The following is a 20236-nucleotide window of genomic DNA, read 5'->3' on the forward strand; positions in this document are numbered from 1 at the left end:
ATCATTCGATTCATACATATAAAGTTATCTTATTCGAAGGTTTAAACTTGTAAAATCACTAGAACATAGTTTAGTTAATTCTAAACTTGTTCGCAAACAAAAGTTAATCATTTTAACTTGAATTTTAAAATCAACTAAACACATATTCTATATCTGTATGATATGCTAACTTAATGATTTAAAACCTGGAAACACGATGAACACCATAAAATCGGATATACGCTGTCGTAGTGAAACCGGGGGCTGTTTTGGTTTGGATAATTAAAAACTATGATAAAATTTGATTTAAAAGTTGTTCTTCTGGGAAAATTTTTTTCATATGAACATGAAACTATATCCAAAAATCAAGGTTAAACTCAAAGTGAAAGTATGTTTTCTAAAATGGTCATCTAGACGTCGTTCTTTCGACTGAAATGACTACCTTTACAAAAATGACTTGTAACTTATATTTTCGACTATAAACCTATACCTTTTCTGTATAGATTCATAAAATAGAGTTCAATATGAAACCATATCAATTTGATTCACTCAAAACGGATTTAAAATGAAGAAGTTATGGGTAAAACAAGATTTGATATTTTTGATCTTTTTAGCTACGGGAAATGTTTAACAAATCTATACAAATCATATCCTAGCTAAATTATATTGTATTATACATGTATTCTAATATATTGTATAATTTTGGGATACCATAAACACGTATGCAAATGTTTTTGACATATCATATCGACCCATGTATATATATTATTTGGAACAACCATAGACACTCTATATGCAGTAATGTTGGAGTTAGCTATATAGGGTTAAGGTTGATTCCAAAAATATATATACTTTGAGTTGTGATCTAGCCTGAGACGTGTATACACTGGGTCGTGGATTGATTCAAGATAATATATATCGATTTATTTCTGTACATCTAACTGTGGACAACTAGTTGTAGGTTACTAACGAGGACAGCTGACTTAATACACTCAAATCTTTAAAACAAAATAAAAATGGTTGTAATTATATTTTGATCATACTTTGATATATATGTACATATTTGTATAGGTTCGTGAATCGATCCGTGGCCAAGTCTTATTTCCGAGGAAGGAAATATCTGTGAAAGTGAGTTATAGTCCCACTTTTAAAATCTAATATTTTTGGGATGAGAATACATGCAGGCTTTATAAATGATTTACAAAATAGACACAAGTACGTGAAACTACATTCTATGGTTGAATTATCGAAATCAAATATGCCCCTTTTTATTAAGTCTGGTAATCTAAGAATTAGGGAACAGACACCCTAATTGACGCGAATCCTAAAGATAGATCTATTGGACCTAACAAACCCCATCCAAAGTACCGGATGCTTTAGTACTTCAAAATTTATATCATATCCGAAGGGTGTCCTGGAATGATGGGGATATTCGTATATATGCATCTTGTTAATGTCAGTTACCAGGTGTTCACCATATGAATGATTTTTATCTCTATGTATGGGATGTGTATTGAAATATGAAATCTATGAAATCTTGTAGTCTATTGTTACGATTTGATATATATAGGTTACACCTATAACTCACCAACATTTTTGTTGACGTTTAAAGCATGTTTATTCTCAGGTGAATACTAAGAGTTTCCGATATTGCATACTAAAATAAGGACAAGATTTGGAGTCCATGTTTGTATGATATTGTGTAAAAACTGTATTCAAGAAACATATGTCGATGTAATATATTTCTATTGTAAACCATTATGTAATGGTCGTGTGTAAACAGTATATTTTAGATTATCATTATTTGATAATCTACGTAATGTTTTTAAAACCTTTATTGATAAAATAAAGGTTATGGTTGTTTTAAAAATGAATGCAGTCTTTGAAAAACGTCTCATATAGAGGTCAAAACCTCGCAACGAAATCAATTAATATGGACCGTTTATAATCAATATGAACGGGACATTTCAGATTTGCATGTAACAATAAATACATGTTTAACAAAAGTCTCACGAAATTGCATATCAAATAGTTTAGGCACTTGTGTCTAAATTGTAAATCATTTAAAAACAAGCATGTGTCTCACCTCAAAGTTTATAAATCAGTTAAGAAATAGTAGAAATAGGGGCTATGAAGTTCACCTTAGTAGCAAGCAAGAAATTCCACACAAGTAGTATGAACGGAGTATGTAAACGGAGATCTCAACGTAGAGATATAACCTTTAATTAGTTACTGTCTAGTAGACATAAAGTTTATTTATTAATATAGCAAACTATATTAACAGTGACGGTTTTCGAGAAAAGTTACTATTTCTCAAAAGTTTCTATATTTGAAAACCTACTATTTATGGAAAGCTTCCACTTATAGTAAGCTTCTAATTTAAGAAGTTCAGGTTATAATTCTTAACAAAGATGTTGTACAATCTCGCTCAAACTTCGTTGCTAACATGCAAGTCACTCGAATGATCTATTGTTACCGAGCGGCCCAGGATTCTTGACCAGAATCTAAGTCATGGCATTCGAAATCCACAAGCGTCCTATAATGGTACCAAGGATCACCCTAGGCCACAAGCAGCGGTGATGTTTATCTTTAATTATAACCTTCACGTTATTAGTGTGTACACATAACCAGTTTATCAAGATACTTATTAGTTATAAGTATATAAGTGATAATATACTTAGTGTAATTAGATGTTACTATATAGTTAGGTGTATAAGTTATACTAATATTAGTACTATTATTTACTTTAATCAACTATTATGTATACTTATCATTATATGTTACATATTCAAATATACTTCTATGTGATATATATATATATATATATATATATATATATATATATATATATATATATATATATATATATATATATATATATATATATATATATATATATATATATATATATATATATATATATATATATATTCTTTATTATTATTATACATGTATGTATTCATAACTATATGGTATATATATATATATATATATATATATATATATATATTAGGTGTAGGTGCTACATATATATCAGTGTAAGGTGATACATATATATACACTTATTATTATTATACATATATGTGTTTATAACTATATGATATATGTATATATTATATGTAAATGTTATATATACATTAATGTAAAGGTGGTATATATATTTACTTATCTTTTTACATTTACTAACCTTATATACTTACATACACACGTACATATACATACATATATACACATACATATACACGTATGTATATTTTTACATATACACATATACATACATCTACAATGTACAGATGTACATACATACGTATGCATGCATGCATGCATGCATGTACCGTTATCATTATTTCTTATTAATCAAACTCATGCACATAAAATCATAACTTTTATTTACTAAATATTTTCTAATTTATCTCATAACCTAAATCATAATCATAAATAATAATTATCCATATTCATGCTCTTTAACTTATTAACCATAACTTCTATCATAACCTTTTTAACTTATTATTCATTAACATAACTCATAATTCCTAATCCCATTAACCATAATACTTTTAGTTTGACAATCTTAATCTTATTACTATTAATCCTAATCTTTCTTTATGCCCTTTAACTTTATCAAATCATTATCATACCTAATGCTTTTCAATCATAAAAATCATTATGTTAAATCTTACTAATCACATCTCTCATAAAATTCAATCATATTAATAATACTTATTAACAACATACATAATTATAACTTTAAAAGTAAATAAATTAAGAACAAGATTAAACTAGGGTTTAGGCTACCTTAAGAGCTAGAGATCAAGAATGGATGATGATGATGATATACGAAACAGAAGCAATCTGCAGTAGCAGCAACAATCGACCCAAAAGAGGTGGTTCTTGGGTCTGAATTGTCACGACAGATGTAGCAAACTCAGCAGCAATTATGCAGCAACTTAGAGTGATTCTTGTCTTGATTGAACTTGATAGCAGCAGCATGAACAAGGCATATTGCAGTAGGTTCAGCAGGCGTTTGAAGGGCAGTTTGGTGGGGTTTTATCGACTGCAGAAGGCTTCAGATGATGGCAAATTGCAGCAGGTGTTTGTGGGGATTTTTAGTAGATGCAGGAGGCTTTTTGAGGTGTTTAGTCGACAAGAATAGGAGAGGGAAAACTGGATAAATCTAGTCGACTAATGCAGGATTTTTGTGTGGTGAATATCTTGGAAATCACGATGCCTTTTATAGTTTCAATTTGTTTCCTAATTGCACTCAAGTTACATGGTGATCAAGGACTAATTAGAGTTAAACTAGGATGAGAAAGCTTAAGGATCAAGTCTAATTCCCCTAAATAACCCTACAGCCAATTTTTATTGTTGATACATGTTATTTACTTTTTTTTATACAGCTCTTATTACTTATTAAGTATTTTATATATTCTTATTTTTATTATTATTATTATTATTATTATTATTATTATTATTATTATTATTATTATTATTATTATTATTATTATTATTATTATTATTATTATTATTATTATTATTATTATTATTATTATTATTATTATTATTATTATTAATATTAGGGTTACATTTTATTTATTTATTTGTCCCTAACTTTTATTAATTTTAACTAAGTTCATATTAGTTTATATTAATTCTTAAAAGTTATATAATATAAATTTTAATAATACATATAGTTATATAATATAAGAACATATAAAATACATAAACCATCTATTAATGGAAATATTGATCAAAAGTTAATATTTAATCAAAGTTGTTAAACAAAATTTACGAGTACAAACAGTCCTATTAATGGAGCAGTAATAACAGAACTGAAAATTTGAGGGTCGTCATAGTACCTCCCCGTTAATAAAAACTTCATCCCAAAGTTTCAGGAAGACTTCTCGGATGCATCAACGTTTGAGAAAATATAAGGATATTTCCGCTTCATCTGGTCTTCACGTTCCCAGGTATACTCGGGGCCTCTTCGTAAATTCCAATGGATATTAACAATAGGAATAGAGCTTTGTTTCAAACGTTTAACCTCACGATCCATAACTTCTATAGGTTTTTCGGTGAAGTGCAATTTATCATCAATGCGAAGATTATTCAAGGGAATAACAAGTATGTCATCAATAAGACACTTTTTAAGATTCGATATGTGAAATGTGTGAACTTCATTTAACAGGAAGTGTTGACTAAAAATTTCCATTCGGTCAACGTTTTGTTAAAGCAAAGTTTACACTTAATTATAGTGGGGATCTATTTGAGTGAGAGTTGGTATTGTATGAAATTTCAGCTAGAAGTGCCTGGGTGATTAGAATATCTAGTCTTATGGACTTCATCCATGACTAGTTCACGAAAAATTTATGAATAGCGGTAATTTTTATAGGTTCGACATGTATTCCTTCACTATCAACTACATGTCTGAGAATTTGTATGGTTTGCAGCAAAATTCACACTTGGAAAACTTAGCATACAGTTGTTCCTTCTTTAAGAGCTCTAGAATCAATCACAGATATTGTTCATGCTCTTTCTCGCTCTTGGAATAGATTAGAACATCATTGATGGTAACCCGACCTATGATCAAGCTCCGAATAGATACTTGACCCTTGCAGTTGGTCGCACATGTCATCAATAAGTGGGAATGGATAACGATTCTTGATGGTTAGCTTGTTGAGTTCTCGGTAATTAATACACATCCTCAACGTGCCATCTTTCTTCTTATCAAATAGAGCGGGTGCTCCCCAGGAGGCAAGCTAGGACGAATGAAACCTTTCTCCAAAACTTCTTGGAGTTGGTTAGATAATTCCTTCATTTCGGATAGAGCTAAGTGGTATGATACCTATGCAATAGGTACATCACCGGGCGTGGATAATTTACAAGTGAAGGATAATATAATATCTAGGGTTGATATTTTTAGTTGACAATGTAGAGATAAGGAGTAGGTAACGGTATACAATGGTCCTAAGGTTGATCAAATCTTATTTCCATCATGATCCATTAGGATTTATGCATGACTTATCATAATATAACTACGTTGATCAGGCGCCATTATATTATACTAAATCATACTTTTATCATTCCATGAAGTTACTACTATGTCATCTAGTCAATATTCATCTTCTTCGAGGTGAATGATTCAATGGAAAATGAAATAAAAGAAAGTAACATCACTCATTCATTTAAAAGAAAAATAACCAAAGTATTACAGAAACTTAACGAAATCTTCCAAAATATAGAAGTACTAAATGATAACATAAAGGACACTATGAGAAATTTAAATGACTCTTGTAGTTGTTAAAAACTCTTCATTGTGCCTCTTCCCCTTCTTCCTCATTATCCCGAGCTTCCTCGGCAGTCATCACAAACGCTCGGCCTTTAGCATTTCCCGTGTTATCCTTTTTCTTTGGACACTGGTTGCGAAAATGCCCTGCTTCTCCACAGTCATAGCATGTAGGAATGGTTACGTTGGCTTTTGTGGCAGGTGTATTGGTCGAAGGAACTGCAACCCTACAAGTCTTGGCTATATGACCAATCTTCTTACACTTGGTGCACTCAGCCTTGCACCATCCAGAATGGTGTCTCTCACAACGCCTGCAATAAGGTCGTTTCCCAGAATAACATCCTCCTGAATTTTCGGCAACTTTTTTATTTGAACCTTGGTTTGATTCCTGAGTAGGCTCAAATTTCCTTTTGCCTTCACCAGTCTTAGCCTCGGTGTGACGACCCGGAAATTTCCGACCAAATTTGAACTTGATCTTTATATGATTTCGACACGATAAGCAAAGTCTGTAATGCTGAGTCTCAAAAATTTTGAACTGTTTCATATATTTAATTGACCTTCGACTGTTCCCAACGATTCACGAACAACTAATTGTAAATAGATATGTGTGTATATATATAAATAATAATTGGAAATATAATTTGAGTATTATATGTTATTGTTTTCAAAAATTAATTATGTAAAATAAAATAAAAATAGGCTATCATAATAATTGTTATACTCGTTTGATGTTCCGTTTGATATTAAGTAAGTTAAATTCAAACTTATATGATTTTAAAATAAACGTTGATTCGAAAATGAGTTATATAATTTTTAGGCCTATTAAATATGTATTTAAGAGCTACTCGTTAAATTTTATAACTTTTTATATTTTACTCAGAATCGAGCGCGGACAGCTGAGTTAATTTTTATTTTAATGAATTTAAATAGTTAATGACAGAATAAATGAATGGACTTCATTTAAAAGGTGGAGATTTTTTTCGAAAAAACTTTTATGTTTAACTGTTTAGCAATGGACACGATTTAACACTCCGTGATTTGATAATAAACCAAATCATCTGAATTCTTAACATTGAATGCACTTTTGGTTCAGTTACATTTCATTATTATCCTACTTAAATTATTATTAATTAATATTATTATTATTATATTTATTATTATTATTATTAATATTATATATTTCTGTACTCGATTGGCCACCCGTGAATATGCACTAATCAATCAGTTTAAATTTCATTACCATCTTATATAATATTATATGTCTTTTGTTGAAAATGAATCCGTGAGTGCAATCAAATTACTTTTTGTTTGTTATATGTCTCCCACTATCAATCTAGCTAATCTCTATCATCTATAATATATATCTACATATACTTATGCAGAGACTACAACACCCACAAACCCACACACAACTCATCTTCTTCTCCATATTACAACTGTTTGATTTTTGTGTTTTATTCCAACCATCATACCCCCTTAATTGTTGTTAGTCGAGATAGTGCACCACCACCTACTCTCACCACCACAACAAACCGCCATCTACCATGAACAACCCTTTTTATTTTGGAACTCATTTAACCACCTTCAACTTATTTTTATCCCAATCACCAACATGAAACCCAGTATATCAAGCCTTTTCTACACCCACCGAACCAACAACTAGTTTTACACCCACCGAACCAACAACTAGTTTCTTGTTCTTATCAAGCTCCGCACCCACTTTTTTTATGTTTCTAATTACTATCGTGAACAATCACCGACGTTCACCACCAACCATTTCCATTTTGTTTCGAATTCAAAGCCAAACACCTCCATTCACCACCTTTCTTTATAACTCCCATAACCGAACACCCCTTCCTTCTTGCTCGATAAACCATCAATTTAGATCACCAAAGTCCACTAGTAACTGCTGCTGCTTCAGTCACGTTCTGTTCAGGGAAGTGCTCAAATGAACTAAACTCAAAAGAGGATGCTTTGATTATGAATATGTTGTATACATAAAAGCATGCTTTAAAGTGGTAGGGTGTGATTAATTTTTTTTCTAATGGCAGACAAGTTCCACTTGATTAAAGGATTAGAAACATATTTAGTTATTTGATTGGGCCACATAATTTTAGTTATTGTAGTGGAGCACATGATGATTTATTTAAGCGACTTTTGACGTATAAAAAGAAAGATTATTTGTTGACTTCTTTTCGATGGTTTTCAGATAGATACAAGCATCGATTATTTTATGTTATTTTTTTTTCTATCACTTTATTCAAATTTCGCAAAGGACATTTAAAATACCATGGACTTATTTCGTTTGTGAAGCTTGGGGCGAGAGTTGCAATTGTTAATTGGACCGAAGATAGTGGATTACAATTAGTGGGAAAATAAATAATTAGGAAAGGGGCCGTGAGGAGTAAAGAAATAAAAGGGTTCGAATAAATTATGTTTGTGGGATAAACCATACATCACTTGGCCGACCAAATTGAACTAGGGGATTTAAGTCATTTTTTTTTAACTTGATAAAGATAAACAATGATGGTGATGTGCTATGATGATGATGTGACCTACGGGTTTATGTTGATGAAGGCATTTTGATGATGAGGAAATGGAGGAAATGGTCACGAATGATGTTAACAAAAGACGATAAAACTGTTGAGTTGTTGTGGATGCTGCTGTGTTAGATGTTGAGTGGACAAAAGTGCAGAGATGTATAGAAGGGAGTTGAGTTCTATATGAATCACGTATACCCATTATCGAATTCACCACTTCACCCTAATCAAATACATACGTAGGATGTATATGAGCTCTCTCTAATGTTAGAGGAGATTATGTTTCACAATAAGAAGATGAAGATGATTGGGTTTTGATTAATGAAGAAGAAGTCAGATGATATCGGGTTAAATATATTAATGTGGTGTTTTAAACCAGAAATGAATGGACATCGTAATGGTCTAAGGGAATATCGGGTTAGCGGGAGGTCGCGGGTTCAAACCCGGACTTGAGCATTTTTTTAGGACTACTTCTTTGAGGTAGTTTACTTATTACTCATTATTATTATTATTATTATTATTATTATTATTATTATTATTATTATTATTATTATTATTATTATTATTATTATTATTATTATTATTATTATTATTATTATTATTATTATTATTATTATTATTATTATTATCATTTTTAATGTAAGTAGTATTATTATTGAAACTAATTTTTTTTATAAAAATTTTCATTTTTATTATTAGAACTATCATTATTATTATTATTAGAATTATCCTTATTTTTATCATTATTATTATTATCATTTTTATTATTTCTAACACTAATATTATTATTTTTATCATTATTATTATTAGTATTATTAATATATCAAATAAATATTTTCTATATAAAAATATATTATTTACAAAAAACATAACTATATTAATATGTTTGTAATAAATATTAATTATCTATATAATGTATATAAAAATAAATATAGTTAATTTAGTTATTAATGAAACGTACAAATTACTAAAATAACAATTAATAATAATACCTAGATTTGTTCGATTACCATTATATGTGTTAATATACATATAAATGATATAGGTTCGCGAATTCGAGGCCAACCCTGCACTTGTTCAATGACGTCATATGTATTTTTACTACGAAATACAGTAGTGCGAGTTTCATTTGCTCCCTTTTTAAATGCTTTTGCAATATATATTTTTGGGACTGAGAATACATGCGCTGCTTTTATAAATGTTTTACGAAATAGACAAAAGTAATCGAAACTACATTCTATGGTTGAATTATCGAATCGAATATGCCCCTTTTATTAGCTTGGTAGCCTAAGAATTGGTGTTTATTATAATTGCCACCAATTGAGCACGAATCCTAAAGATAGATCTATGGACCTCGACAAGTCCCATTCGAGTTACGAATGCTTTAGTACTTCGATTATCATATTCGATGAGAGTCCCGGAATGATGGGGATATTCTATATGCATCCTGTTAGTTCGGTTATCAAGCGTTCACCATATGAATGAATTTTAATTCGCGTGTTACGCGTGTTATTATGTACTCGGGTTACGTGTACAATTAAATATCTAAAATCTTATGGTCTATTAAAATGATGGAAATGAATTTGGATTATGATAAACTAATGAACTCACCAACCTTTTGGTTGACACTTTAAAGCATGTTTATTCTCAGGTATGAAAGAAATCTTCCGCTATGCATTTGCTCATTTTAGAGATATTACTTGGAGTCATTCATGACATATTTCAAAAGATGTTGCATTCGAGTCGTTGAGTTCATCAAGAATATTATTAGTCAATTATAGTTGGATATATTATGAAATGGTATGCATGCCGTCAACTTTTGATGTAAAGAAAATTTGTCTTTTAAAAACGAATGCAATGTTTGTAAAATGTATCATATAGAGGTTAAATACCTCGCGATGTAACCAAATGTAATGTATTCGTCCAGATGGATTAGGACGGGTCATTAAACTTGGCTTTTTTATTAGCCGCGGCCTTTCTCCTTTTAGCCATCATCAAATTTTGAGCCATAAGTATCACCGCATCTAAGGTCTCTTTACTAGCCGCAATAACATTTCCTTGAATCTCATCAGGAAGATCTTCTATGTATCGCTCAATCTTCTTTTGTTTAGTGGGTACCATATCCGGACACAGTGAAACCAACTCTATAAACCTGTTGGTATAAGCTTCAATATTAGTACCATTGACCTTCAATTCCCAAAACTCAACCTCTAGCTTTTGAATTTGGTTCCTTGGGCAAAACTTATCAGTCATCATTCTTTTCACAACGGCCCATGGAATAGCATTAGCAGCATCTAGCCCTACAGTTGGGCCATAAGCGTTCCACCAAGTCAAAGCAAGGCCACTTAGTGTGTGAGTGGCATACTTCACTCGATCAACCTCCGCGCAGTTACAGATACGAAAGATTGATTCGAGTTTTTCGAACCAACGAGTTAACTCGACTGCTTCCTCATTTCCATTGAAGGATGGAGGCTTACAGTTCATAAACTCCTTGTAGGTACATGATGTAGGTGGATTCCCTTGGTTGTTCCCTTGATTATTGTTGCCTTGAGCGGCAGCAAGTAGTTGTTGAAATTGTGCGGGAGTCAAAGTAACATTTGGAAGAGCGTTAGCACTACGAGTTGCAATTGATCTTTAATACACAAAACAGTATTAGTTGAAGAGTTTATGGTTCACTAGGTAGCAACACCAATGGATAAGAAAACGTAGTATGTGTTAATTAGTGATAATGATGGTGAAGCAAGTGTGTAATTGGGTGTGCGGATATATTCTTCATTGTCGGATCCTTCGGTGCCCGAAACGATGTCTGGGTGAATAGACATCCTAGAGATCGAGCACTAAGTAGATTCTAAGGCACGGTATGCCGGCAAGGATATAGGAGAGCATAATAAGGCAAGCATAGGAATGAGGATCGCACTTTACACTAAGGCAAGAATATAGACAAATAAGTAAGGTGCTTAAACTAAGGCAGGAAAGGTTATAGTCCTATAGATTGCTAAGGCACCCTAACTAACACATAAGGCACACATAAAATGCAATCCTAGTTCTCTATAACAACCTGGCTCTGATACCACTCTGTCATACCCCCAAATAGGGTCGGGGAAATATGACTTCACAATATCACAACACAAGTATGTAAAAACGAGAACGACTCTAAATGAGACGTTTAATAACAAAATTTGATTTGCAGCGGATACATAATAATGTTTTACATAATGAAATTCATATGTAAATAACAAATGATAAATCTAATATGTGGATTCTAATGCAACAGCTAACTAAGGATCATAGGGCATCACACAAGCTAATCTTCACCTGAGACAAACATGCTTAATATGTCAACACAAAGGTTGAGTGAACATCATAAGTTTAACAATCATAATAAGTTTTAGACCACAAGATTTAATTCAAAATATCAAAATATTCAATATGCCATGAGTTATAATATCGAACCAAACATTAACCCCTGACACTGTACGGGTGTCGGCAATCATTATTATGTACCCCCTTGACGATCACGCCAATGGGTAGAGACGTCACTCTCAATAGGCCTACTCACAATAATTAAGCTTGGAAAATTTCAATTCAAGCAATTAACGATATTATGGCGGGGATTTGCATGTAACAATAAATACATGTTTAACAAAAGTCTTACTAGATTGCATATCAAATAGTTTAGGCACTTGTGTCTAAATTGTAAATCATTTAAAAACAAGCATGTGTCTCACCCCAAAGTTTATAAATCAGTTAAGAAATAGTAGAAAGAGGGGCTATGAAGTTCACCTTAGTATGAACGGAGTTTGTAAATGGAGATCTCAACCTAGAGATATAACCTTTAATTAGTTACTGTCTAGTAGACATAAAGTTTGTTTATTAATATAGCAAACTATATTAACAGTGACGGTTTTTGAGAAAAGTTACTATTTCTCAAAAGTTTCTATATTTGGAAACCTACTATTTATGGAAAGCTTCCACTTATAGTAAGCTTCTAATTTAAGAAGTTCGGGTTATAATTCTTAACAAAGATGTTGTACAATCTCGCCCAAACTTCGTTACTAAAACGCAAGTCACTCGAATGATCTATTGTTACCGAGCGGCCCAGGATTCTTGACCAGAATCTAAGTCATGGCATTCGAAATCCACAAGCGTCCCATAATGGTACCAAGGATCACCCTAGGCCACAAGTAGCGGTGATGTTTGTAGTCTTCGTACGCTATATTTAATTATAACCTTCACGTTATTAGTGTATACACATAACCAGTTTATTAAGATACTTATTAGTTATATGTATATAAGTGATAATATACTTGGTGTAATTAGATGTTACTATATAGTTAGGTGTATAAGTTATACAAATATTAGTACTATTATTTACTTTAATCAACTATTATGTATACTTATCATTATATGTTACATATATAAATATACTTCTATGTGATACATACATAAATATATATATTCTTTATTATTATTATACATGTATGTATTCATAACTATATGGTATATATATATATATATATATATATATATATATATATATATATATATATATATATATATATATATATATATTAGGTGTAGGTGTTACATATATATAAGTGTAAGGTGATACATATATATATATATATATATATATATATATATATATATATATACACTTATTATTATTATACATATATGTGTTTATAACTATATGATATATGCATATATTATATGTAAGTGTTATATATACATTAATGTAAAGGTGGTATATATATTTACTTATCTTTTTACATTTAGTAACCTTATATACTTACATACACATGTACATATACATACATATATACACATATACACGTATGTATATTTTTACATATACACATACACATACACATACATCTACAATGTACAGATGTACATACATACGTATGCATGCATGCATGCATGCATGCATGCATGCATGCATGCATGTACCATTATCATTATTTCTTATTAATCAAACTCATGCACATAAAATCATAGCTTTTATTTACTCAATATTTTCTAATTTATCTCATAACCTAAATCATAATCATAAATAATAATAATCCATATTCATGCTCTTTAACTTATTAACCATAACTTCTATCATAACCTTTTTAACTTATTATTCATTAACATAACTCATAATTCCTAATCCCATTAACCATAATACTTTTAGTTTGACAATCTTAATCTTATTACTATTACTCCTAATCTTTCTTTATGCCCTTTAACTTTATCAAATCATTATCATACCTAATGCTTTTCAATCATAAAAATCATTATGTTAAATCTTACTAATCACATCTCTCATAAAATTCAATCATATTAATAATACTTATTAACAACATACATAATTATAACTTTAAAAGTAAATAAATTAAGAACAAGTTTAAACTAGGGTTGAGGCTACCTTAGGAGCTAGAGATCAAGAATGGATGATGATGATGGTATACAAAATAGAAGCAGTCTGCAGTAGCAGCAACAATCGACACAAAAGAGGTGGTTCTTGGGTCTGAATTGTCACGACAGATGCATCAAACTCAGCAGCAATTATGCAGCAACTTAGAGTGATTCTTGGCTTGATTGAACTCGACAGCAGCAGCAGGAACAAGGCGTATTGCAGAAGGTTCAGTAGGCGTTTGAAGGGCAGTTTGGTGGGGTTTTATAATGCAGAAGGCTGCAGATGATGGCAAATTGCAGCAGGTGTTTGTGGGGATTTTTAGTCGATGCAGGAGGCTTTTTGAGGTGTTTAGTCGACAAGAAAAGGAGAGGGAAAACTGGATTAATCTAGTTGACTAATGCAGGATTTTTTTGTGGTGAATATCTTGGAAATCACGATGCCTTTTATAGTTTAAATTTGTTTCCTAATTGCACTCAAGTTACATGGAGATCAAGGACTAATTAGAGTTAAACTAGGATGAGAAAGCTTAAGGATCAAGTCTAATTCCCCTAAGTAACCCTACAGCCGATTTTTATTGTTGATACATGTTATTTACTTTTTTTTATACGGCTCTTATTACTTATTAAGTATATTATTATTATTATTATTATTATTATTATTATTATTATTATTATTATTATTATTATTATTATTATTATTATTATTAATATTACTAATATTAGGTTTACATTTTATTTATTTATTTATCCCTAACTTTTATTAATTTTAACTAAGTTCATATTAGTTTATATTAATTCTTAAAAGTTATATAATATAAATTTTAATAATACATATAGTTATATAATATAAGAACACAGAAAATACATAAACTATCTATTAATGGAAATATTGATCAAAAGTTAATATTTAATCAAAGTTGTTAAACAAAATTTACGAGTACAAACATTCCTATTAATGGAACAGTAATAACAGAACTGAATATTTGAGGGTCGTCATACCACATAATTCAGAATAATTATGTGGGAAACGTAACGTGTTCAAAAATGTGTTCTGCAGCCATAAATTTTAATTGAAACGAAACTATAGTCAAATATATTCACATTCAATACGAAATTTCAAAACAAAGACAATAATAGAGTTATGGATTGAGAGATATCAAAAGTGCCACTAAATAATTGAATCATTAAACCAAGATGTCGCAAAACGTGTAAGGATTTGTGGCTAGTGGGGTGATATTAACCTCAAAAAGATTCTCAATGTACCTAAATTTAATATTACATAAATAAAAAGTATCAAAATGGTATTAAAATATGCATACAAATTCAAATGCAAAGGTAATAATTATCGAAAAATCTGAAAGTTCAAAATCCACCTTTTAAAAATAGCAAAACGTCTTTTTTGGCGTTGAAACTATTACGAATGGCAGCAACTCTTTAGGAAGTCTTGCTCGTAGTGCCTTTCTCTAGTCATCGTGGGAAAATAGATCCAATCTTCAACCGAAATTGATTTATCACATTGGCCACATAATTCAGCATAATTATGTGACAAACATAGGTGTTGTTTGTTTTCTCTATTGAAGACCTTATTATAGCTTATGTCTGCGAGCGGGCAGACGTTTTCATTTAAGACGGTTTGTTTTTTAGAAGACATAAGATAATATAAGATCTTAAAATGTCTTCAACTCTGCAGCTCTAAACTACTGCTTCTCAAATTATAAGACATTATTCCTTCTCTTCCAAAATTCACAAAACTTCACGGCTACAATTACTCCAAAACACCAAACACATATTTTCATAATTAATTTCATGCCACAAAAATCAAAATCTTATCCATTTGATGAATAATTTGGTACAAATCAATTTCATAAACAACCTGAACAAAAGAAGTGTACTGGGTGTCTCATTTGCATCTCAGATTAAGCCTTCAAGTGTACAGATTTAACCACCGCTGAAACCACCTTCAGAATCACCGTTAAAATCACCGTCGCCGGAAAACCACCTTCAAGTGTACAAAACCCACTTTGAAGTTGCTGATTATTTCGATTAGATGATGTGAAAGATCTTTTGAGATGATGAAGGCGCTGATGATGATTTAGAACTAGTTGATACATATCTAGTTTCAATTAGATATTAGATTATGACATCGGGGATATTAGAGATGACATCGGAGTATATATCTTTTCTGGGTTTAGATGATGATAATTGGGTAGGTGGGTAGTAAGTATATTAATATAATTGGGATAAATACAGAATAATGGGATGAGTGGTAATATGTTTGACCAAAGCCACCAACCCTTATAATTATAATTATTGTGTAATACTCCATAATCCATGTTTTTTATATAAAAATTAAAAAATTTATTTTTTAATAATTTAAGATTTTAATTTTAAATTATATTTTGCAGACATAAAAACAAACAGTCTTCAGTATTCAGCATACAGACTTTCAGGCCACATCTTATCTACAGACGTGGTTCGCAGATCTTCAGACAAAAACATCTTAAAAAACAAACAGCACCGTAATCTATTCAAAAATGTGTTCTGCGGTCATGAATTATTATCGAAGCGAAACTATATTTAAATATATTCGCATTAAATACGAAATTTAAAAAAACCATAATAGATTTATGGCTTGAGAGATATCAAAAACTGCCACTAAATAATTGAACCGTTAAACCAAGATGTCGCAAAATGTGTAAGGATTTGTGGCTAGTTGATTGATATTCACCTCAAAAAGATTTTCAATGTACCTAAATTCAATGTTACATAAATAAAAAGTATCAAAATGGTATTTAAATATGCATACAAATTCAAATGCAAGTAATAATTATCGAAAAATCTGAAAGATCAAAATTTACCTTTTAAAAATAGCAAAACGACCTTTTAAGCGTTAAAACTATTACAAATGGCAGCAACCCTCTAAGAAGTCTTGCTCGTAGTGTTTTTCTCTAGTCATCGTGTGAAAATAGATCCAATCTTCAACTGAAATTGTTTTATCACATTTGCACATAATTCAGCATAATTATGTGGCAAACGTAATGTGTTCAAAAATGTGTTCTGCAGCCATGAATTATTATTGAAACGAAACTATAGTCAAATATATTCGTATTCAAAATTTTAAAACAAAAACAATAATAGAGTTATGGATTGAGAGATATCAAAAGTGCCTTTTAATAATTGAACCATTAAATCAAGATATCACAAAACGTGTAAGGATTTTTGGCTAGTGGGGTGATATTAACCTCAAAAAGATTCTCAATGTACCTAAATTCAATTTTATATAATTAAAAAGTATCAAAATGGTATTTAAATATGCATACAAATTTAAATGCAAAGGTAATAATTATCAAAAAATCTGAAATTTCAAAATTCACCTTTTAAAAAAGCAAAATGACTTTTTCGGCGTTGAAACTATAATGAATGGCAGTAACTCTTTAGGAAGTCTAGCTCGTAATGCCTTTCTCTAGTCATCATTCGAAAATGGATCTAAACTTCAACCGAAATTGATTTATCACATTGGCCACATAATTCAGAATAATTATGTGGGAAATGTAGCGTGTTCAAAAATGTATTCCTTAGCTATAAGTTATTATCGAAATGAAACTATAGTCAAATATATTCGCATTCAATGCGAAATTTCAAAACAAAGACAATAATAGAGTTATGGATTGAGAGATATCAAAAGTGTCACTAAATAATTGAATCATTAAACCAAAATGTCGCAAAACGTGTAAGGATTTGTGGCTAGTGGGGTGATATTGTAGTGACCCGAACTTTTTCATGATTATATATTATATGAGATTAATATTTACATGAATAAATGTTTCCAACATGTTAAGCAATCAAACTTGTTAAGACTTGATTAATTGAAAGAAGTTTATGTAGACAATTGACACCCCGTTTGCCTGATGATTCACGAACGTCATAACTTGTGATAATTATATAATCGTTTTATTTTTTTTATGATGTAAGTTTTTATTTTATATATATATATATATAAGAAGAAATACAATTAAATCAAAGATGTACAACTAAAATACTATTTGCTATAGTAAAACACTATTTGCTACAGTAAAACACTATTTGCTACAGTAAAACACTATTTGCTACAGTAAAATACTATTTACTACAGTAGAATACTATTTGCTACAGTAAACTATTGCTACAGTAACACACTTTTAACTATAGTGACACTATTTACTCGTATTCAATCCATATTCGTACTCGTACAATACACAACTTCTAAATGTATATACTATTGGTATATACACTTCAATGATCTGCTCTTAGCAGCCTTAATGAGTCACCTAAACATGTGGGAACCATCATTTAGCATCTAACATGACATATCTAACAAAAATACAAACTAATGGAACCTTATATTCAAGGGTAGGATCACGTTTTTCTTCACCAACCATAAACACATTTTCATTCCAATTTTTATGCATCAAATTACTCTCTCTCAATTCCTCTCTTATTGTTCTAAGTGTTCTTCGTCATTTTCTTCATAATCTAGCTCAATCTAGCTCAATCTAGTTAACCTAGATCAACATACAAAACAACTACTCAAGAACACTTCATAAACACTTTAAAGTTTACAAGTTTACTTCCAAGCTTTCTAATCCATTCCAAGTAATCATCTAAGATCAAGAAACCTCTGTTATTTACAGTAGGTTATCATTCTAATTCAAGGTATAATTCATATTTAAACTTTGATTCAATTTCTATAACTACAACAATCTTAATTCGAGTAGAAATCTTACTTGAACTTGTTTTCGTGTCATGATTCTACTTCAAGAACTTTCAAACCATCCAAGATCCTTTGAAGCTAGATCATTTATTGTCACTTCCAGTAGCTTTATCTATTAAACTTGAGGTAGTAATGATGTTCATAACATCATTCGATTCATATATATATAACTATCTTATTCGAAGATTTAAACTTGTAATAACTAGAACATAGTTTAGTTAATTCTAAACTTGTTCGCAAATAAAGTTAATCCTTCTAAATTGACTTTTAAAATCAACCAACACCTGTTCTATATCTATATGATATGCTAACTTAATGATTTAAAACCTGGAAACACGAATAACACCGTAAAATCGGACATACGCCGCCGTAGTGAAACCGGGGGCTGTTTTGGGTTAGATAATTAAAAACTATGATAAACTTTGATTTAAAAGTTGTTCTTCTAGGAAAATGATTTTTCTTATGAACATGAAACTATATCCAAAAATCATGGTTAAACTCAAAGTGTAAGTATGTTTTTCAAAATGGTCATCAAGACGTCGTTTTTCGACTGAAATGACTACCTCTTACAAAAATGATCTTTAACTTATATTTTCGACTATAAACTTATACTTTTTCTATTAGATTCATAAATTTTAGTTCAATATGAAACCATAGCAACTTGAATCACTCAAAACGGATTTAAAACGAAGAAGTTATGGGTAAAACAAAATTGGATATTTTTACTTGTTGTAGCTACGTGAAATTTGTAACAAATCTATACAAATCATAACTTAACTAACTTATATTGTATTATACATGTATTCTAACATATATTATGTAATCTTGGGATACCATAGACACGTATACAATGTTTTGACATATCATATTGACCCATCTATATATATTATTTAGGAACAACCGTAGACACTCTATATGCAGTAATGTTCGAGTTAGCTATACAGGGTTGAGGTTGATTCCTAAATAATATATATACTTTGAGTTGTGATCTAGCCTGAGACTTGTATACACTGGGTCGTGGATTGATTCGAGATAATATATATTGATTTAATTCTGTACATCTAACTGTGGACAACTAGTTGTAGATTACTAACGTTGGACTACTAACTTAACAAACTTAAATCGTTAAAACGTAATAAAACATATTGTGAATATATTTCGATCATACTATGATATATATATATGTATATATTTGTTATAGGTTCATGAATCGATCAGTGGCCAAGTCTAATTCTCGACAAATTAAGAATCTGTGAAAGTGAGTTATAGTCCCACTTTTAA

The sequence above is a fragment of the Rutidosis leptorrhynchoides genome, chromosome 1 (assembly GCF_046630445.1).
Source record: "Rutidosis leptorrhynchoides isolate AG116_Rl617_1_P2 chromosome 1, CSIRO_AGI_Rlap_v1, whole genome shotgun sequence".
Classification (NCBI taxonomy): Eukaryota; Viridiplantae; Streptophyta; class Magnoliopsida; order Asterales; family Asteraceae; genus Rutidosis; species Rutidosis leptorrhynchoides.